The sequence below is a fragment of the Ranitomeya imitator genome, chromosome 3 (assembly GCF_032444005.1).
Source record: "Ranitomeya imitator isolate aRanImi1 chromosome 3, aRanImi1.pri, whole genome shotgun sequence".
NCBI lineage: Eukaryota > Metazoa > Chordata > Amphibia > Anura > Dendrobatidae > Ranitomeya > Ranitomeya imitator.
In genome coordinates this window covers 186619878-186642770 of record NC_091284.1, presented here as the reverse complement: position 1 = coordinate 186642770, position 22893 = coordinate 186619878, and the positions used below count along the sequence as shown (strand labels likewise).

The 22893-nt window shown below is 41.9% G+C and overlaps 1 protein-coding gene across 1 annotated transcript in view; it reads right to left on the bottom strand.

The window, feature by feature from the left end:
* Positions 1 to 19311, bottom strand: part of ADORA1 (adenosine A1 receptor) — a 237025-nt gene extending 217714 nt beyond the window's left edge. The window contains exon 1 of the mRNA XM_069761699.1: positions 19029 to 19311. The gene's annotated coding sequence lies outside the window, so the exon portion shown is untranslated. The remainder of the gene's footprint in view (positions 1 to 19028) is intronic.
* Between the last annotated feature and the right edge of the window lie 3582 nt (positions 19312 to 22893).

Genomic DNA, 22893 nt, shown 5'->3' with positions numbered 1-22893 from the left:
TTTGTATGAAGAAAAGTTTTGTTTGTCCCCATTTTTCAAGATCCGTAGCATTTCCATTCTTTTGGGATTTGGGACTGACTTTTTTTTTTTGCAGCTTAATCTGACATTTTTATAGTTGCCAGTTTGGTAGATACGATGTTTTGCATGTTATTGTGTTTATTTCAATGTTGAATAGACAAAAAAAAAAAAATAAAGATTCTGGCATCTTGTATTTTTTTCTAAATTATGCAGTTTACCAATTGGATTTACAAAATGTGTACATTTTTTTCACGGTTTTATTTGAGATTTTTTAATTTTTTTATAAATGTAAGTTTAACCCCTCTCTGACCTTAGATGTACTATCTCATCGAGGTGCCCTGGGCCTATCTGACCCTCGATGGGATAGTACGTCATAGCGATCGGCCGCGCTCACGGGGGGAGCGCGGCCGAGTGTCAGCTGCCTATCGCAGCTGACACCTGGCACAATGTGCCAGGAGCGGTCACGGACCGCCCCCGGCACATTAACCCCCGGCACACCGTGATCAAACATGATCACGGTGTGCCGGCGGTACAGGGAAGCATCGCGCAGGGAGGGGGCGATGTGATCGCGTTGCTGCGAGGGTCTCCTACCTCCCTCCCTGCTCCAGGCCCGGATCCAAGATGGCCGCGGCATCCGGGTCCTGCAGGGAGGGAGGTGGCTTCACAGAGCCTGCTCAGAGCAGGCACTGTGAAGCCTGCAGTGCTGTAAGTCAGATCGGTGATCTGACAGAGTGCTATGCAAACTGTCAGATCACCGATCTGTGATGTCCCCCCCTGAGGCAGAGTAAAAAAAAAAAAAAAATTCCAAATGTGTAAAAAAAAATAAAATAAAAAATTCCTAAATAATGAAAAAAAATATATATATATTATTCCCATAAATACATTTCTTTATCTAAATAAAAAAAAAAAAACAATAAAAGTACACATATTTAGTAAAGTGTCAGATCAGCAATCTGTCACTATACAGTGATGTCCCCCCTGGGACAAAGTAAAAAAAAAAAAAATTTCCTAAATAAAGAAAAAAATAAATAAATATAATATAATATAATATATATTTCCCATAAATACATTTCTTTATCTAACTAAAAACAAACAATAAAAGTACAAATTTAGTATCGCCGCGTCCGTAACGACCCAACCTATAAAACTGGCCCACTAGTTAACCCCTTCAGTAAACACCGTAAGAAAAAAAAAAACGAGGCAAAAAACAACGCTTTATTATCATACCGCCGAACAAAAAGTGGAATAACACGTGATCAAGAAGACAGATATAAATAACCATGATACCGCTGAAAACGTCATCTTGTCCCGCAAGAAACGAGCTTCCATACAGCATGATCACCAAAAAAAAAAAAAAAGTTATAGTCCTCAGAATAAAGCGATGCCAAAATAATTATTTTTTCTATAAAATAGTTTTTATCGTATAAAGGCGCCAAAACATAAAAAAAATAATATAAATGAGGTATCGCTGTAATCGTACTGACCCAAAGAATAAAACTGCTTAGTCCATTTTACCAAATTCGGAACGGTATAAACGCCTCCCCCAAAGGAAATTCATGAATAGCTGGTTTTCGGTCATTCTGCCTCACAAAAATCGGAATAAACAGCGATCAAAAAAAGTCACGTGCCCGAAAATGTTACCAATAAAAACGTCAACTCGTCCCACAAAAAACAAGACCTCACTTGACTCTGTGGACTCAAATATGGAAAAATTATAGCTCTCAAAATGTGGCAATGCAAAAAATATTTTGTGCAATAAAAAGCGTCTTTCAGTGTGTGACGGCTGCCAATCATAAAAATCTGCTATAAAAGTAAATCAAACCCCCCCTTCATCACCCCCTTAGGGAAAAATAAAAAAATGTAATTATTTCCATTTTCCCATTAGGGCTAGGGCTAGGGCTAGGGCTAAAGTTAGGGTTTGGATTACATTTACGTTTGGGAATAGGGTTGGGATTAGGGTTAGGGGTGTGTTTGCATTAGGGTTTCAGTTATAATTGAGGGGTTTCCACTGTTTAGGCACATCAGGGGCTCTCCATCGTGACATGGCGTCCGATCTCAATTCCAGCCAATTTTGCGTTGAAAAAGTAAAACAGTGCTCCTTCCCTTCCGAGCTCGTGTGCCCAAGCAGGGGTTTACCCCAACATATCAGGTATCAGCGTACTCAGGTCAAATTGGAAAACAACTTTTGGGGTCCAATTTCTCCTGTTACCTTTGGGAAAATACAAAACTGGGGGCTAAAAAATAATTTTTGTGGGAAAAATAAGGATTTTTTATTTTCACGGCTCTGCGATCTAAACTGTAGTGAAACACTTGGGGGTTCAAAGTTCTCACAACACATCTAGATTAGTTCCCTGGGGGGTCTAGTTTCCAATATAGGGTCACTTATGGGGGGGTTTCTACTGTTTAGGTACATTAGGGGCTCTGCAAACGCAATGTGACGCCTGCAGACCAATCCATCTAAGTCTGCATTCCAAATGGCGCTCCTTCCCTTCCGAGCCCTCCCATGCGCCCAAACGGTGGTTCCCCCCACATATGGGGTATCAGCGTACTCAGAACAAATTGGACAACAACTTTTGGGGTCCAATTTCTCCTGTTACCCTAGGGAAAATACAAAACTGGGGGCTAAAAAAAATAATTTTTGTGGGAAAAAAAAATTGTTTTATTTTATGGCTCTGCATTATAAACTTCTGTGAAGCACTTGGTGGGTCAAAGTGCTCACCACACCTCTAGATAAGTTCCTTACGGGGTCTACTTTCCAAAATGGTTTCACTTGTGGGGTGTTTCAATGTTTAGGCACATCAGTGGCTCTCCAAACACAACATGGCGTCCCATCTCAATTCCTGTCAATTTTGCATTGAAAAGTCAAACGGCGCTCCTTCCCTGCCGAGCTCTGTCATGTGCCCAAACAGTGGTTTACCCCCACATATGGGGTATTGGCGTACTCAGGACAAATTGGGGGTAAAGGGGTTAAAAACTTTTAAAATGTTTTACTGTGTTGAATAGCCCCCTTAGGAGACTTGATTAAATCAGCCATCAATTGCGGGGAAAGAAGCAGGGAAGCAGCTGATGATGTAAATATACGTCATCGGTTGTGAAAGGGGGTTAAATAAATAAAATGCTATATAAGTTTTGTATTTCTGTAATTGTACTGACCTTGAGTATCATGATTCCAGGTCATTTGTACTATGCAATGAACGGTGTAAAGACAACTTCCAGTTTATCTCACTTGGAATATTTTTTCCTACTTTCAATACATTATGTACATTATGTAATAAAAAAAACAAGCACTCACATCTAATGTCGACTCAAATAACTTGAGAAAAAAAAGCAACAATCACAAAAACAATAAAAAAAATTCCCTTTTCAGACCAGTCGATTTTCCATTTATGCATTTCTTTTTTTTTTTTGCACACTTTCTTTCAAGAGTCATTATCTTTTATTTTCCTAACTGCATAGCCACATAAGGTGTTATTTTTTAAAATGGCAAGTTATAGCTTTGAAAGGCACTATTCATTATACTATCCAATGTAATGGGCTTGTTTTTTGCAAGGTGAGCTCACATTTTTATTAATACCATTTTTTGGTAAATAAGATGAATTGATCGTTTCGTATTACAATTCTTGCGGTAATATGGCAGCCATGAACACGGCAGTTCTGTTTTTTTCGCATTATGCCATTTACCAATTGGGTTAACTAAATTTTAGATTTTGATAGACTAGTCTTTAATGGATGTGGCAATGCCAAATCGGTTTCTTTTTAGGTCTTTATTTTTAACTAGATGGTGGCCCGATTCTAACGCATCGGTATTCTAGAATATGTATGTAGTTTATTTATGAAGATTTCAGAATAATGCAATGAATATGTTACTGTAAAAGTCAGAAGGACGTAAAACCTAGGATTTACCGGTCAATCTGGACATTCACCAAGGCCGTCGGTAAAGGCTCAAAATAAGTAAAATTAGACTTTTACCGGTGAAGTCTTGGTACATGTCAACATTTCTCAACAGCGTTGGTAAAAGTCAGATGTATTCCATATTAACGAATGATTTTGGACTTTTACCTGGGCGAACTGGTAAATCTTTACATTTACCAGCATGTGTTAGTAAAAGTAACTTTGAGTCACAGAATTCTGACTCTGACCAGCAGATGATCGTGGTAAAAGTTAACTAAACGCAATTTCCGACTCTGATGAAGGCCTTAATCGTTAGAAATATTTTTATTCTTCAAAATGCATATGCAAATGAACAAAGACAAATAGGAAAATGCAAATAGAAAACATTTATGTTGCAAAATACTTCTCAAAAATGATAAGTTAACGCAAATACAAGAATAACGCAACTTCAAAACTATGTAATTCTGTAATTGTGACTAGGAATAAGCAGATAGATCCGTCCAGTCCCGTTATCCGAGCGGATAACGGACTGTACGGATATGAATAACCCTGATATCTGTTGGATATATCCATGCCTTCTGATAATGCATGTTTCATGCATCATCGGAAGGCATGGATGTTGTGAGTGTGCAGGGCAGACAGGTATAAAGCTAAATTGCAACTTACTGAAGGTTTCCCAGGTCACGTTGTCCACGTTCTCCTTCCGGGTCACATGACTGCATACGTCACCACGCAAGTGACGCATGCGTAAGTCATGTGACACAACTCGTGTCACATGACTTATGCACCTGTCACTTTCGTGGTGACGTATGCAGTCATTTGACCCAGAAGAAGGAGGATGCGGCCGGCCGACGAGACCTGGGAAGCCTCTGGTAGCCTCCGGTAAGTAGTGCTCTTTAAGTGGCGGAGAAGGGGGGGTCTGGCCAGAGTGCAGGATGACCCTAGTGGGCGAGGAGTTCCTACTGCAGTGATGCAGCGAGGATCTCCTCGCTCAGGTATGCCCCGGCCGAGTCCCCAGCATCACTGGTGACGGCAGGGATGCCCACCAGAGTTCAGGGAGTCTCCCCCGCATCACTGGTGATGCAGGAGGGATGTCCCTGCACATGGATAATTGTCCCATAGACTTATATGGGACACGGATAGAATCTGGATCCACTCGGATCTCGGTCTTATCCGTACGGATAGACGGATATCCAGCTATCCACTCAACTCTAATTGTGACCCGTTAAATTGCACTTAATTTTTCATCTCAATGAAAAAGACATACAAACACAAAAGAGGAACTATTTGTTGCAACACGGTTGGGAATTGTGACACTTTGAATGGCACTTCATTTTTGCCAGCCTACAAACACATTTCTTGTTTAGGCACTTCTTTAAACAGTTGCATTTCTTCAATCCCTGACCTCCCATCAACGATTGTTGGGAAACCGCCTTGCGAAGGCTGATCTGAACTTTCTTCACATCCTGCAATCCTATGAAATTTTCCTGACAGATGGTGAACGGATTGCGATAATATAATGCATTTAGGATTCCAGCGGTAGTCCCCACTTGGTAGAAGTCATCTTTCTTTTTTATAATAATCACAATGATCGACTTAGGGTCCATTTTTGAACGGTCAACGTCTGGAATTCTGATTCTGATGTTCTGTCCAATGTTAGGTTCGGGTAATTTTTGACTGGAATATTTCAACATTTTATTGGCCTGTGTTTCAAGTCCTTCTCATGCAGCTTTTCGAACTCTTCTGACCGCACCAATTCTATTGATTGTATGTGAAATCAAAACGTCAGGTTGCTGATCATCATGAAGTTCTCCATCTTTCTTAGAAGGCTTTGACTCGACACTTTTTTCTTTTAGGTCTTCATTATTCTTGGATGGCAAAATTGGTAAAGTTTCATATGCTGTTAAGGTATGCAGACAGTTGGATAAGTCCAAACCTTCTCCTTCCGTTGTGAACAGCTGATGACAGTTGGATTCATCTGAAGCTTCTGCTGCTGTCGGTGCTGACGTGTGATGAAAGTTAGATTCATCTGACCCTTCGGCTTCTGTTGGTGATGTCGGATCACTAGGTTCCTCTTGCAAACCAACAAACATTTTTTCAAGATCTTCTTCTGAAGACAGATTTCTGATCCCATCACTAGGAATTTTGGAGGTAGCTACACCCATCTGCATTGGTACTCCGAACATAGCTTCATAGGGCGAGCATTTTATTCCCTCATGGTATGCTCTATTTTTCATTGCTTGTACACAGCGAAGGTCCTCAGACCACTTGGGTGTCTTATTTGTTTCCATCCACGTTGACAACATGTTTTCAATGTCTTGATTTGCTCTTTCATGGAGCCTTGGGACTGGCTGTCTTGGTTTAACATGTACTATTTTCATATCAGGCCACATCGCGCACAAATTCTGTATGACCTTGTTACAAAATTCCCTCCCATTATCAGAATGCAGAATACACGGGGCACCCAAAGTGGAAAAAATTTCAAGGAGGTGGTACGCAACCTCTTCTGCTGTTTTAGTGCATAAAGCATGTAGAAGAACAAATTTAGTGATGTGGTCTTGATAGACGAATATGAACTTGAAATCATTATCACAATTGGATTGCATGTCAATGAGATCGACTTGAGCACAAGAATTCATTTCACTGTGTAGGATGGGTTTCACAACAAGGCCTTTTTGGTAATCTTCTGTTTTTTCTGGCATGGCTGGCAGAGTCGCAGATAAATAACTATTGACTCCGTTGTGACATTTTTGAACTTACGGTTCACCTCCTTTAGGATCCAGGTCCGCCCTCCGTGGCCGGTACTGTTGTGCACATTATGAATGACACTAAAGAGTTCTGCACACCGAACGTAATGCAACACGTTCTGTTTTTCACACGAGATTGGTGCAATTAACTTGTCATCATTTCCGACGGTCATGATGTCATACCTCTTTAAACGCCTGTAGTGAATACCCTGTTTAGGTACCGCCACCTTAGCCTCCTTCACTTCTTTCAATATATTCTCGTATTTATTGTCCGTGAGATAAAATCTCGCTTTTTCTCCACCACTTCATTCAAGAGCTCCGAAAAACGATCTTTCATTTCCTCATTCATGATCTGACAATCAGCTAGTGCCTGTGCAGCTTTGACAGGCAGTCGGCTTTGCAGCTTTGAGCAGTATGTGCAGCTTGCAAAACACTCAGGCAGTCGTCCAGCATGTAGACTTGTAGACCATCTACTGTAGCATGTAGCATGTAGACCATCTACTGGTCTAACACTGCCAATGATGAGTTAGTGATTTTCTTCAGGCAGTGATTGGGCAGCAATATAAGAAGAAAACCCCAGGAAACTAGGACTTGAGGCAGGAGCTATTTTAGGGAGAGTGAGAGGACTGGTGCTGTGGTGACTAGACTGAGCCCAGACAGGGCTGTTGCGCTGTTACCTTCCAGCCTTTTCTCGGAATGCGCTGTCTTCCGATTCCCCTGATCAGAGACTACGGTGCTCGGGTCGAACAGACCATTCATGGCACCCAGCAACTCCGGCTCAGAGCTTATCTGCATATCTTCTGGTTCTACCACATTGGCGCGGTAACGGTAAATCGTGTGAGCGGTGTTAGCGTCCACCTTGCAAGGGGCCCTTGGAAAGACTTTGGACTCTGCGCTCTACAGGAAGCTAAGTACAGGACAATTTATACACTACTACACCGGCAGCGTGTGTACTTCTTGTAACTTTTTGTGAGAGGGTGCTGCGGAACACTGATACCCTAAGATTTTTAGTGTGGGGTTAGTGGTTGTATGTTAGCGGGAAGTGGGCACTTTTTGTATGATCGGAACAATAATGATAGGATAGCCAGGATTGACATCTGAATATATAGAACGTACATACGTTACAGGGTAGCAGATTTTGTTCATTGTTATTACCATATTTTCCCCATTTACTCTTATTACATTTATAAAAACTTTGAACACTGTGTCCTCCATTTCCTCGCCCGCGGTGGCTTACACTTTTTATTACACCCTTCTCAGCTGCATTTACCAAGAAGCCATGGTAAATGTGCACATTTACCAACAGCGCTTGGTTAAAGTCAGATGTTCCGTCTTCACACCAGATATTTTTGACTTTTACCAACGCTGTTGAGATATGTTAACATTTACCAAGACTTCACCAGTAAAAGTCCAATTTTACTTTTCATTTTGAGCTTTTACCGACAGCCTCAGTGAATGTCCAGATTGACCAGTAAATCCTAGGTTTTACCGTCCTTCTGACTTTTACAGTAACAAATACACAGGATTCGGCCGGCCGGCCGCAACACAGCGTTGCTCAAATCCCGCGCCAATTCATGGCCGGACTGCGCCTGTCGCTGATTGTTCACGGCCGGCCGCAAACAATCAGTGAAGCCAGGGCGAGCTCCAGGTTTTTGAGGGCCCCGGGTGAAAGAGTCTCACAGCCCACGTAGCATATAACACAGCCCACATAGTATATAGCACAGCCATGTAGTATATTGCACAGCTTACGCAGTATATAACACAGCCCACGCATTATAACAGCCACGTAGTATATTGCACAGCCCACGTAGTATATAACACAGCCCACGCAGTATATACGGTAACACAGCCCTCGCAGTATATAGCAATGTGGGCACCATATCCCTGTTAAAAAAAAAAGAAATAAAATAAAAAATTGTTATATACTCACCTTCCGGCGGCCCCCGGATTCAGCCCAGGCCTTTAGCAATGCTCATTGTGACGCTCCATTCCCAGTAATGCCTTACGGCAATAACCCGTGATGATGTAGCGGTCTCGCGAGACCGTTACGTCATCTGGGGGTCATTGCCGCAATGCATTCTTGGGACCGGAGTGTCACAAGGAGCGGGAAAGGAACGCCGAAAGGTGTGAATATAATGATTTTTTTTTTATATTGTTTTTAACTATATGTTTTTACTATTGATGCTGCATAGGCAGCATCAATAGTAAAAGGTTGGTCACACTTACAGGGTTAATGGCAGTGTTAACGGACTGTGTTACACCGCGTTATGCCATATGTTCAACTTTTCAAGACTGCACATGAATGCATGCTAAATGACGATTACAATGTTGTTATTCGAGCTGACAAACCACCACAAGGTGAACATCAGCGATGTTTCAATGCTCCCACATTTGATGAGGTAGCCATCTTGATTGTAGGTAATGATTTTAAAAGCCGTGACATTGTGCTTCAGAAAAGGAATAATAGTTTGCAACGAGTAGCAAAAACTCACAGGTCCTATGATGCACTGCAATATTCAATCATGAACAGGATGGCTATCACTTTGGAATACTTCAGACAGATCCTACAACAGGCAACCCTTCAGGAAAAAAAGTGTCTGCCATGGACTTCTATGCATATAGGATCATGACAAGATTTGCAGAGGAAAAAAAAAAAAAAAAAAAAAAAAAAAAAAAATCACATCTTGAAATGCAAACACCACTTCCACCAATTTATTGTTGACATGTATGCAAAGATTGAGAGTGAACGTCTTTTATATATCCGACTAAGTCAAAAGAAGCTCAGGGCAGAGGAATATATTCACCTTAGAGATGCTGCTGCAAATGATACGAATCCAAAAGAGTTGGGGAAAATGGTTATTCTTCCATCAACTGTCACTGGAAGCCCACGACACATGCATGAATACACACAGGATGCAATGACTTATGTGAGAAAGTATGGCCATCCAGATCTTTTCATCACCTTTACTTGCAATCCTGCCTGGGAGGAAATTGGAGGGCACCTGTTGCCGGGCCAAAAAACAGTGAATCGCCATGACCCTATTGCTCGGGTTTTCAAACAGAAACTTTAAAAAAAGACTAATCTCACAAAATCACATATTTACGGTGAGACGCAGTGCTGGATGTATTCAGTTGAATGGCAAAAAAGAGGCCTTCCTCACGCCCATATCTTGATCTGGCTGAAGCAAAAAAAAAACAAAAAAAAAATACAGCCTACCGAAATTTACAATATCATCAGTGCCAAATTGACCCATTGCTGTTTGACCCATCGGATTGACCCATTGCTGTTGGACACCATCACAAAAAACATGATCCATGGTCCGTGTGGGAGTCTCACCAAAAATGCTCCCTGTATGATTGATGGCAGGTGTACAAAGCATTACCCACAATCCCTGATCCAAGAATCTCAAACAGGACAAGATGGATATCCAGTCTACCAAAGAAGAAATCCATAAAGGCAAGTTGAACGGTTTCGGTCCACATCCGGACCTCCATCAGAACAAATATAAGAGATCTGGTGCAGGGAGAAACGTTAATCCTGTCTCTATAATTTCCAATATTGGTAGGGTAGCCTGGATGCAGCAAGAAGTCCTGTCCACGTAGGTGCATGTGTAATGCGACCGGAGTCGCTTGCAAACATTTGTTCTGATGAAGGTCCGGATGTGGACCGAAAACGTTCGACTTGCCTTTATGGATGCACATCAATAAACCTTTTGCATATGATAATTATTCATCTAGAGTGCCAAGTTTTTTCGGATTTGGATTTGTTGGGCTGGATAACCTACTTGAGTGTTGTTCTATTATTACATTGAACCTTTCTCCAAGTCATCCGTCTGTGGATGGTAGACTGAGGTCCGGAGTTGTGTGATTTGCAGGGTATTGAACAATTCTTTCATCACCTTTGACATTAACGGGGTCCCTTGGTCCATCAGAATCTCTTTAAGCAACCCCATTCTGGAGAACACATGGACCAACTCTCAGGCAACATACTTGGTGGAGGAGTTACGTAGTGGAATGGCCTCCAGGTATTGTGTAGCATAGTCCAGGATATATTGATGTCCTCTGGTGGACTTGACTAGGGGTCCTACTAGATTCATGGCCATGCGATCAAACAGTACCTCAATAATGGGCAACGGCACAAGGGGCTATGAAAATGGGCCACTGGGGATGTCAGCTGGCAGGTGGGACAGGAACTACAATAATTCACAATATCACGGTGACAACCAGGCCAGCAGAACCTCTGGAGGATCCGTTCCTGAGTTTTCTCTATGCCCAGGTGACCACCTAACACATGTCTGAGACTCTGCATCGGTATGGCCCTTGCACCAGTAACTGCTCAATTATCCCCCCTCTCAGCTTGGTGATGTGATATATCATCTCCCCATTCATGGCAAAATGTAAGTATTGAGTGTAAGACCCAGGCTCTTGAGCAACACCATTAACCCCTTTCTGCCATCGGATGGAATAGTATGTCTAATGGCAGATCCCCTGCTTTGATGCTTTCCGGCGGTGAAACTGCATTAAAGCCAGGACATGTCAGCTGTTTTGTACAGCTGACATGTGACCGCAATAGCGGCGGGTGGAATCGCGATCCACCTGCTGCTATTAACTAGTTAAATGCCGCTGTCAAACTCTGACAGTGGCATTTAACAAGCGCATCCGGATGGAAATGTGTGCAACGGTGACCCCTGTCACGTGATCGGGGGTCATTGGTGCTTTGGCATAACAACCAGAGGTCTCCTGAAGACTTCTATGGCTGTTGATGCAAGATTGCTGTGAGCGCCACCCTGTGGTCAGCGCTCATAGCAATGCAGTAAATCCGCTACATAGGAGCGATCTGGACCTCCAGCAAATAACATCACCCATAGGGACCTTGGGCACGACCTCCCCCTCCCCTTTGGACACCTCAACACCTTTTGGGCCTCCGCCCCCTAATGGGACCCCCAGTATGGAGTGGGCTGCCTTCTGAAGGAACCTTCAATCCCGTGGTATCTCTCGACCAGTCCATCGGCATTTTGGGGATCACCCTGGGAAACCCAAGTCTGTATGGGCTTTGTCAGGGAGTGAACAAACTGGTCCATCACCACCCATTCCACCATCTGCGCAGGAGTAGAGGACTCTGGTTGCAGCCACTTCTCGACCAGGTGCAAAAGGTCGAACATTTGGGAGCGAGGTGATTTGTCTCGGTGATACACCCAGCGGTGAACCCGCTGTGCCTTGATAGTCATTGACACCCACAAGCATGCAAGAATCTCACTTTTTAGCTTGTCATACTCTTTGGTGTCCTGCAAAGTTAACTCATAGTACGCCTTCTGGAGTTCCCCCATCAAGTATGGTGCCAGTACCTCTGCCCACTGCTCTGGCAGGAGTTTCTCCCTCTCGGCGACCCTTTCAAACACCATCAGGAAGGCCTCAACTTCATTCCCGGGGTGTCATTTTCTGCAAAGCATGTCTTACTGCCTTCCAGACATTTGAGTCATCAGCCAGACTTGGGGTTTCTTGGGGATTCTTCCTGCTCTGGATGGCGGTTGCCAGAAGCTGCGTCTGCTGATATTGCTCCTGCTGGCTCTGCATTAACAGCCTGTTGGTCTCCTGCTGTTGCTGCTGTGCTTGGACCAGGTGTTTCAGCAGGTCCTCAAGGTTGTCAGATTTCCCTCCTGCAGCCACTTTCACCAAGGACATGTGGTAGCAGCAGTCACACTGCCTCTTGGGATTTGTGCCTGTATTCTCCAATTGTAGGCATCTGTACTCACTTGGCTGCAGTTGAGAGGCACAGAAACCGGTATCACTGGAATGTCCAAGCAAGTTTATTCAAACGGCATAAACTGCTCAGGATAGAAAAACAAATGAACAGCCTTTTCCATCACAAAGTAACAAACAGAAAAATAAAACTGTCCATATAGTATAGCGAGTCTGCCTGCTCAGGTCAGTGTCTTTAGCACACACACACACACACACACACACACACACACACACACACAATTGAGGTCTCCACACCTCTGGCCACAGACACTGAATGAGGCAATTGGCATCCATCTTATTTACCAAACCACATTCCTGGGGTGGGGATATGTCAGCGGTCATTCCCACGCAACTCTTATGAATGCTCATGAAACCCAGCCCTGGAGCGGCCCAAATAATAATCTCAGCACTATATGTGCTGGAGCATACTTCTGGGCTCACATCACCGCATCTAATAGCTGCAATGACACATATCTCCTGTCAAGGACTTGTCCGGCGACCAGCTTACAACATACTGACAGACCATGTGACAATTAGATTGCAGACAGGGGGACTTTTCTCTAAGCATGAAGGTAATTGCTTGCACCAGAAATTTTTAGAGGCTTCATAGCAAGAGGGGTGAATACATATGCACATGCCAAGTTTTAGTTATTCAGTCTCATAAACTTTAATTTATGCCTATATTTTTCTCACTACACCAACTTAGACTATTTAGTGCTGATGTATCACACACAAATCGGATTACAAAATATTTAAACACAGGTTGTAATATAAAAAAAAAATGGGTAAAAAGCCAAGGGGGAATACTGTATCCCTGACTTAGATGTGGGCTCCGACACGGAGACCGCATGATCCCCTGCACATGACAGCCAATTTAATCAGCTGTCATGTGCATTTAACAGCCCTGGATGGAGCCGAGCTCCACCCAAAGCTGTTAACTTGTTAAATGCCGCTGTTAATCTTTGACAGCGGGAATTAACATGCGCCCGTGGGGTACACGTCATTTCATGTTCCAATCAGGTGGACCGTAATCATGGGGTGCCAATGGGTTGTCAAGACAGCTAGGTGATTTGCTGAAGACCTTTATGCCTATCATTACAATACTCCTATGAACACCGGCTCGTTTATAGCACAGGTGATCCCGACGATTGCAGCTTCTAGTCTCCTAAGGGGACTATTAGGGCTCATCTCCACTTGTGTGAGAAAAAAAACGGTCCGATCTACGGACCGAAAAAACTGATGTAACGTCTGCGAGTGCCATGCGAGTGTTATGCGAGTGTCATACGATTTTTTTATCGCAACATCCGTATGACATCCGTATTGCTGTCCGATTTTTACGCACGGGTCTCCTTTGAAAAGCCGGTAATTCAGCGCAGAGTACAGTAAAATCACACTGACAGGTTAGATGAGAGTAGATATATAAACATAGAATAGGTATATATATATATATATATATATATATATATATATATATATATATATATATATATATATATATATATATATATATATATATATATATATATATAATCAGGGAGCTAGGAAAGCTCCCGCGATCTATGAACAGCCAGAGGAGGGCGCCTCACCGCAAATGAAGCTAAATATAGATCATTGACCTATATTTAGCTTAATTCCCTGGGGTTTTGCAGCGAGGAGTAGCGTTGCATTAGCAGAACTCCTGGCTGCAAAATGTTTTAACCCCTTCAGAAGGATTTACATCGTTGGACTTTACAGATCTGCGGAAGGTATGTATATTGTTGGTTTATTATTTTTTTTTTTGTCACAGAACGAGGGTCTTCACTGAGTGGATTGGGCGTTAAATAAAATATTACAACAACCTTTGTTTTCATTTCATTAAGATAATTTTTAATAATGTGTTTGTGTATTTTTTTTAACCCTTTACTAGTATTGGCTTAATAATGGATAGGTGTCATAATTGACGCCTCTCCATTATTAATTTGGCTTAATGTCACCTTACAATAGCAAGGTGGCATTAACCCTTCATTACCCCATATCCCACGGCTACACGGGAATGGGAAGAGAGTGGCCAAGTGCCAGAATAGGCGCATCTTCCAGATGTGCCTTTTCTGGGGTGGCTGGGGGCAGGTGTTTTTAGCAAGGGGGGGGGCCCAATAACCGTGGACCCTCTCCAGGCTATTAATATCTGCCCTCAGTCACTGGCTTTACTACTCTGGTGGAGAAAATTGCGCGGGAGCCCACGCCAATTTTTTCCGCCATTTAACCCTTAAATATAATAGCTAGAACGCCCAAATTTTGCATAGACACACTACTAACATTAGTAGTGTGGAATATGCAAAAAAAATGGTGATATGAGATGGTTTACTGTATGTAAACCAGGTCTCATATCATGTCGGGTTTGTGAAGGAGAAAGCAAAAGCCGGTAATTGAATTACCAGCTTTAAAGCTCTCTCACGCTGCATTATATATATATATATATATGTGTCTCCCTGACATATATATATGTATCTATACCTATTCTATGTGTATATATCTACTCTCATCTAACCTGTCAGTGTGATTTTACTGTACTCTGCGCTGAATTGCCGGCTTTTCTAAGGACACGGGTGCGTAAAAATTGGACAGCACTCGCATGGTGCGAGTGCTGTGCGTTTTTTTTCTCGCACCCATTGACTTGCATTGGAGAGTCTCGTCCGAGAATCTCAGCAATACGCAGCATGCTGCGATTTTTTTCTCAGCCGACACAGATTTCTCAGTCCGATTTCGGCTGGGGAAAAAAAAAAAAAAAAAAAAAAAAAAAAAAAAAAAAAATCGCAAATGGAATGTCACCTATTGAAAAACATTGGTCCGAGTGCAATCCGATTTTTTATCGGATTGCACTCGTCCGTTTTTCTCACAAGTGGAGATGAGCCCTTAAAATAAAGTTAAAAAAGTTGAAAAATATTAAGAGAAAACTCACAAAAGTTTAAATTACCATCATTAGAAAATAAAACAAAGCATACACATATTTGATATCACTGCGATAAGAAATGTCCGATCATTTAAAATATGAAATAAATTAATTTTACTGGTAAACAGCATAACAAAAAAATTAAAAATACCAGGATTATGTGTATTTGGAAGCTGCAACAATGCAATAAGAGGCGATAAAATCATTATATCTACCCTACTTGTGACTTGTAGCATCGCTACTTCCAACAGGTGGCGCTATAGAGTTCAAGTCCTCTTTTTCTAAGAAGAGGCAATTTGCATATGTATCTACCCTAAAATGGTATTAAAAAACCTCAGCTCAGGGTGTAAAAAATACCATCACCATCACCCAGATATCAAAAATATTTAAACTTTACGGGTCTTGAAAAATGGCAACAAAACCAAAAACGTTTTTTTCATACAAATTTTGGAATTTATTTTCACCACTTATTTAAAAATAATCTATACAATGTTTGGTATGTGTACTCATACTTGGGGAATCCTATTTCCCAGTCAGTTTTAACATATAGTGAACATGATAAATAAAATACAATTGTAGAACTGCAATTTTTTTTATATTATCGCAGTACTTGAATTTTTTCAGTGCACCATAAAGTAAAATCAATCAGGCATTCAAAAGTCCAAATCGTTCCACAAAAAGCAAGCCCTCATGCGGCCATATTGATGGAAATATAAGAAAAAGTTCCAATGGCTCTTGGAAGAGGGGTATCAAAAAATGAATATAAAAATTTGACCCAGGGTGAACAGGTTAAAGGGCTCAAAATGGGTTCAATAAACTTCTAAAAGATCTTAGAGTGTTTTACACTTATTCCCCGGTCAATTAGGGAATTGCAGTGTTGTGCATCTTTACAAACTTATTTATCTCAAATTAAATGTTTGGGGAAAAGCTGACAAATTCAGATAATTTTTTATTCCCTACTAAATATCCTTCCTATGTAAACTTTAAAATCAGGACTGCTGAAATAGCAAGTCAATAAGAACGGTTATACTTATCAAGGGAAATCAACTCTAGAAGTTATGCCCGGTAGCATTTCCACAGACACTGGCTTACAAGAAGGCTATCTGTAAATTATATATTGTTGCATTGGACCAGTGAAGTACTGTAACTGGCCATTTTGAATTATGTAATGTTCATGCTGGCCCTTCTGGTAATGTGTGTATTGGCCCTTAGGTAACTTGACACCTTGCGTGAAGTGCGAACTATGCCAGACAGTATGGTGGCCAGTTAACCAGTCTGTAGAGTTTATTCTGTATCTTGTATTTACCTATTACAACAAATTGTTGTTTCATGTGGGCAATGGGCCTTGATGCAGATTATGTATGGTTGCCACAGGCTAGATGAGGTCAAAGATCACCTGTGGCAGATAAAAAAGTGGTGCCAACCAAGTAGGACTGGGTTTGGAGTTTAATATGAACAACTGGATGCATCTTGTGGTCACAAGTAGTGAGTAGGACCAGGGTAGTTGGCTAAAGACTGCTTCTGTCAGAGTGGAAAAAGGTCTACAGGCTTACTTGGGACCTCTACAAGGATAGGCTGGGAGATGGTTAGGAAGAAAAGAAGAGCGTGAAGTAGCTATTAAAATACAGAGTGGTCAGTGAAAGTGTAGGAATGCCCTGACCTAAATTAGAGACCATGGGCACATGCTGAGCGAGCGAAGCCTCAGTCACGGAAAATGTTTCAATGTAAGATCTTTGACTACACATAACCATTCTGCTGGAGACCACCTCATCAATCATGGCATCTACAGTCTGGAAGAAAAGTCTATACAGCACTTAGAAACAAATGAATCCCAGAACAACGCAACAATAATCAAAGTCACTGAGGTTCTCCACTGAAATCGATTGCCCAGTTTAATCATAGACAGCTCTGTTACATAAAGGAGTGTCAAAAAGAGAAGGTAACAGACGGGTCAGAGGAGATGAGGAAGAATGGATGAATGAAAGTGACACTCAGGTCTGGAATTAAGAGGAAGGGAAGGCAGAAACATACAAGACAGATGTAAAATGAAATGAATACCAGAATATTTTTGCAGTTAAGAACATTCTTGTAGGCAAGCACTAAGGCAGAAACTGATGCCTGTAACTTTGCCGCCTGCACCCTCCAGATAATTCTCACCAATTAGCACTATCAGTCCAGAAATGCACACTATTCCTGCCAATTCACATTTTATCAGCCTGCCGCTATATAATTCTACACTTATTAGCTTTCCCATTTTTACTGAGGTTTAAACATCCAATCAATGTGCTCTCGGTCTTCAAGGTTTGTGAGTGCTTGTCTACTGCTAGATGCTAATTACTATCTGACCACCAAGACGAATTCGTCAATAGGCTGTTCCTGTTTTACTTCTAGGAAAAGTATATGTTACACAAGTGTAATTATGATTGAATGACGTATGCACAATACTGTGATTGAGGCTCCGGGAAATTCTGCATCTTCAGTGCAGCTGAGAAAGGTGTCTGTGTGTAGTCATTCGAATTGCCTCTGTAATGAATACAGTCTATGTCATACTATTTTACCCCAGAATACCTGGAATATCCATAATATTATAATAACTGATCCTATTTACGGATTATTACAAGGGAGTGGATGGGCTGTAAATTAGACTTGTTACATCTTGACCGTGTAATCTGTACTTACAGAGTAGGATTCTAGATAACAACCCAAAAAACGTCATACCCCTGGCAGATTAAGGTTACGTTCCCACAATGGAGCGTAAGGTGAGTTTTTAATGTTGCAGATTTTCTGCACCCATTAAGTTAAATAGGTTTCTTGCATCTTTTCAAAAATACGTAGCGTAAAAAAAACTCACCATGGGAATGTAGTCTAATAGCTCCCATTAAATTATTTGTCCTACAGGAGGGATATTGTGCACAGAAATGACATTTTTTACATATACGTCTGAATTGATGCATGTGATATTTATTTTCTTCAGGTCTATACCACAACAACACAAATGACACTGCAGATAATTGGGAGACAATGCCCCTTCCTATCTGCAACTTGTCATTATCCATTGATATCTGGCTGCGATTTCAACAATACACACAATAAAGCCAAAAGGACGTTTAACACAAAGAACAATAAGGCACAAAGCCATGTCTGTTGTGTACGAATGGGAATGAATGTCAAGAATTACAAAGAGGAAAATAGAATATATATATATATATTAGAAATATCCTCTATATCCTGGTTGGAGATTCGTCGTCTCCTTATGTAGCGGCTGTGCATGTATAGCGTATACAGGTCGTGGTGATGTCATTGACCCTAGCGTGGCTTCTAGTCTCCATAAACAGAAGTGAGGACATGACTTATCTGCTGTCACATTCTGCTATCACTAACTATATATATATGTGACTATATTAGCTCATGCTTCACACATGCAGTCAGCAGGGGCCACTTCACCTGCCTGCTCCTCTCCTTACCCCTCTACATTGGCTTTTATTTAGGAGTGTTTACTATGAAGTAGGAATATTTACAATGCAGAAGTAACTATGCCAAACATTAATGTAAGTCTGTCATTGACAGGAGCCTGATAATGCACAGTGGATGGGGTGACATTATTGCTATGGACAGGGCACATCTGTTACAGGGGAAGACAAAAGATGGCTGGTCATGTAAGGTGTGCACCTCACCGATGGTCTGACATATTCCCCACTTACCATGTCTGTAGGAGAATCCAGCAGCCCATCCTCAGCAGCTTGCATTCTGTGCATTATCCCCAGCGCAGAGCATCCCTCCTGCTGCCCTTGAAGAGGTGCTGCAGTGTCTCCCCCAGTCCAATCCACACTGCAGTGTAGGGTGGCATCCAAAATGCACACATTCCTCTCCTGCCTGCTCCTCTGCTTACTCTGCTAGTGCTGCTTTTTACTAGCTTCTAACAGTGTTGCAATCAATCAGTAATCACATGATCCCTGCACTAGTCTCCGGAGCTTTGATTAAAGGGATCGTATCCTGCAAAACAGGGGCTTTAACCTGCCTAAACCAGGAGGGAGTGGATATACATGTCATTGACATGGTTACTATTTTTTTTTTTTTTTTGCTTTTCTTTTAACCCATCACTTTGCTGAGCTCCCAACACAAGTCCAGGATATGCTATCATGTGTATGGTTTCTATTCTTTACAGAAATCTGGCACCAAATTAATACAGAGCTTGTGGACATAAATCTGCTGCGCTGCATTACGGTTATGGAAGTTGCACGCTGCAGCAATATAATATTCTAAATGTAGCACTAGGGAATTAATTTTTCAGAACCGTCCTGCGTTAAAGGCAGGCTACGTTATCTCCAGCTTCAATGTCCAGTCAATAGCATGCAGAAGCAGTGTCCAGCCTGGGTACTGGATGCTGGCTATGCTTTTATTGTGATATCGTTATTATATGGTTTTATGCTGAGCGTTGCGACCGTCATCAGCAGACACTAAGATTTCTGCATCGTCCGGCAGATATTACACTGAATAATAATAAATAAATAATAATCTTTATATAGCGCTAACATATTCCGCAGCGCTTTACAGTTTGCAGACATTATCATCGCTGTCCCCAATGGGGCTCACAATCTACATTCCCTATCAGTATGTCTTTGGAATGTGGGAAGAAACCAGAGTACCCGGAGGAAACCCACACAAACACGGAAAGAACATACAAACTCTTTGCAGATGTTGTCCTTGGTGGGGTTTGAACCCAGGACTCCAGGGCTGCAGTGCTAACCACTGCGCCACCGTAAATATTAAAGAAGCGTCTATTAAAAGAGGGTTAAAAAAGTCAATGATGGCTTATAGAGTCATTTTCTTCTAGCGAGTATATCAATCAGACAAGTGCTATCCGATTTTTAATAGGACAGCACACTGACCCATGTTATGCAAAAGGGCTATTCACTGGTACGATTTTTTTTCTGGGTCTGAGTGTCCACAAAAAAAAAAAAAAAAAATCACAGCACCCAGGACTTTCTTCTAAGGGTATGTGTCCATGATCAGGATGGCCGGCGGTTTCGTCGGAGCGGCAAACCCGCTCTGCGGTAAGCTCCGCCCCCATTCTGGAACGCGATGATGCCGGATGTGTTCATAGCACACATCCGGGATCATCGCACCCCACCATAGGGCCCTGTGCTATATCTTGCGGTGACGCAGCGTCGCCGCAAGGTATACGGACATGCTGCGATCTTAAAAGACGCGCCACATGTCCGGAGTCGCAGGGCCGCCGCGTGCGTGTTACCACGCATAGTGGAGACGGGATTTCATTAAATCCCCTCCACTATGCTGTAACATCTGGACGCTGCGTTCTGACGCTGCGGCTCTATGCAGCGTCAAACACGCAGTGTTTCCTGCACATGGAACCATACCCTTAGTCTCAGAGGAGACTCACACATTCAAGTCCATGGGTACGGAAAAAAAAATCATCAGAATAGCATCCGATTCTTCTGATATAGTAAATTTTTATTATAAACTTCACAAACTGTGCTTGATCATGTAAATTTTTAGTGTAGATGTGCGAATACAGATCTCACACGGACGTAAAAAAAAAAAGGACACAACGATGAAAATCTGATGAAAATTTGAAAAAAAATTATCTGGATGAAACTCTGATTATTTTTCATAGTCCTGTCATCAGGCTCTCGTGCACTCCAATATCCGTGAACATTTTTGCCTTAATTGAGATATTTTTTAAAAAAGCGTAAAATTCAACACAGCACCTGTGGGAGGCACAAGTGTTGTTTGCCGCATTAAATAGCCCAGGTAATTGGTTTGAGGCTCTCAGACCGGCACCGTGACAAATTTTCCAATTTATGGAAATATTCATGCAGCACTGGGAATAGGTTCAACTCGTGGAAAGTGACTTCTACCAAGATTACTCATTTTTATTTAAGAAAAAAAAAAAAAGATTTTTTAATTAAAGAAAATTATTAAGTCCTGTTATTGAAAAAGAAAATGTCTGTGACAGTCTGAAAACTCTCAAGTGTCTCTGGCCGTAGAAACCTTGGTTTAGCTTTCTGCCTCATTGACTATCGATGTTGCTAAGCTGGAACCCACACACAACATACAGCACAGTATGGAGTTAATGGAAACAGGCCAATGCTCCACACATATTTGGTTTTACATGTTATTTTTTTTAACTATTTATATATCAGAGACCAGCAGACCCAATAACTGTTATAGGGGTTATCTGTAATGTAAGTGTATCTCAGCCTTTTATCATTTTATTTTTAGGTTGTAACATTATATCCTGTTGTATTTTTCTCGTTTATATTTCAGCTTTTATGATACATAACAAATTTTAAAGATTAAAAAGATGGCAACAGGACACCTGCATCTGCCACTAGAGGGAGCATAGCATCTAACAGCTGTCAGTCTTTATTGAGCTTAATGTATGGCAGTGAGCAGCTCCTAAGCTCCCTCTAGTGGTTGGTGCAGGTAGCCAGCATGTTGTGTGTTAAATGTATGTAAGGAACTGCAGTTCTGTACCAGAGCTTCAATTTCGATATAGATAGAATATAATATATACAGATATTTTAGGAAATTAATAAGCATAAGATTTCTCACTGTTTTAGATAACAAAAAAGGAACATAATAATGTTTAAAGAAGTTGTCCACTAATTAGGATAACTTCTCATAACCCCCACTAGGCCCCCAGAAAATAATAAAGCTTATACTCACCTCCCATGCTGGTGCCGTTCCCACGGTGTCGGCAATCTGTCTGCCCGGGCTCATGTGTGATACGTGATGCCGGCACCCAATCAGCGATGGCGTCACTGTACCCGCCTTCTGTCCAACTGAGCAGGGAGAGGAAGTCAGAGATCAGCTGCAGCTCCCCACTTCCTCTTCATGTTCGATTTGTCCAAAGGAGGGGACAGTGACGCCAGCGCTGATTGGGCACCGGCGTCATGAGTCATAAAAAATGCACTCGGGACCGTGAGTGACGACTCTGCTGGAACGGTGGCAGCACGGGAGGTGAGTATAGACTTTATTATTTTACGGGGGCCAAACATGGATCAAGAAGGGGTTGTCCTTGTAGTGGACAGCGCTTTAAGGCTACTTTCACACATCACACTTTTTTGTTTCAGGCAGAATCCGGCTAAAGTTCCATAAAACTGATCCGTTGCAAATAGTGAAAAAACTGATGCAACGGATCCGTTTTTCTACCGGATCTGGTTTTCTATGTTTAACATGGAATGAGAGAGAAGGAGAGGGAGAGACCAGAACGGAAGTTGTGCATGATTTCAATGGAAAATGCTTGGAAAACCGAATCCGGAGGCCGGATTCATCGTTTCACATCTCTGTTTCACACGTTTTTGGCCGGCTCCGTCACTGTGCATTTTTTTCGCCGGACAAAAAAACCTTCCTTTTGACGTTTTCTCTGTCTGTCGGAAACGACTATTTGGACGGATCCAGAAAAAAACAAATGAAACGTCGGCGCAATCTGGCGCTAATACAACTCCATGAGAAAAAAACGGATCCGGCGTAAAAAAAATACAAACAGATCAGTTTTTTTCAAAACTTGCTGGATTGTGCCTGAAACAAAAAACCCGATGT